Below are 1,159 nucleotides of genomic sequence, written 5' to 3' on the forward strand. Positions count from 1 at the left end.
CCGGGCCCTCGCCCACATTCACCCTTACCGAGGCAAAAGCGCTTGGGGGAAGCCGCTTTTCCCAGTGGACGAAGTCGGGAGCGAGACGGCATGGTAGGAATTGCTGTCGAGAGCCTCTGGGAGGGCTGTCTGCGACCCCCAACTTTGACAGCAGCTACAGGGGACAAAGATCGGGCACAGAGACTGCCACGCCAGTGCAGCTACACCACACCTCTCCTAGGGCAGTTCAGGGCTCAGCCGGACTGCCCATCCCAGGCCCACAGGCGCCAGCACCCCCGTGACTCCACAAGACCATGGCTGTTAGCCCACGTGGGCGGGACGCCAGATAGCGCTAATTAATCATAGAATCATCTAGGTTGGAAGGGACCTTTAAGATCAAGCCCAACCATTAACCCAACACTGCCAAACCCACCACTAACCCATGTCCCTCAGTGCCATGTCTACACGTCTTTTAAATCCCTCCAGGGATGGCGACTCCACCGCTGCCCTGGGCAGTCTGTTCCAGTCCCTGACAACCCTTTCGGTGACAAAGTTTCTCCTAATACCCATCCCAAACCTTCCCTGGTGCAAATTGAGGCTGATTCCCCTTGTCCCATCGCCTGCTCCTTGGAAGCAGAGCCCGCCCCCCCCTCGCTACCCCTTCCTTTCAGGGAGCTGTAGAGAGCGAGAAGGTCTCTCCTCAGCCTCCTCTTCTCCAGGCTGAACACCCCCAGGGCCCTCAGCCGCTCCTCGCGAGGCTTGCGCTCCAGACCCCTCACCAGCTCCGTTGCCCTCCTCTGGACACGCTCCAGCACCTCCATGTCTGTCTTGTCGTGAGGGGCCCAAAACTGAACACAGCACTTGAGGTGGGGCCTCACCAGTGCCAAGTACAGGGCGACAGTCACTGCCCCAGTCCCGCTGGCCATGCTGTTCCCAATACAGGCCAGGATGCTGTTGCCCCCCTGGCCCAGCCACAGCACTCAGGGCGTGAGCATGTTTCCAGGGCTCCTACCTGCGCCACTTCCCGGGACTCCCCGCTCCCCACACCCTGTCCCTGTCCCACGCTGCAGCAGAGGCCTTCCCCCTTCTGCATCAGTGCCCCCCACGCTTCCCCGCTCCACCTGAGACAACCGGCAGGTACGGAATTACCTTCCGTGTCCCGGGGGGTGGCTTTCGGGAT

Source organism: Charadrius vociferus, unplaced genomic scaffold (genome assembly GCF_000708025.1).
Source record: "Charadrius vociferus isolate BGI_N301 unplaced genomic scaffold, ASM70802v2 scaffold472, whole genome shotgun sequence".
Classification (NCBI taxonomy): Eukaryota; Metazoa; Chordata; class Aves; order Charadriiformes; family Charadriidae; genus Charadrius; species Charadrius vociferus.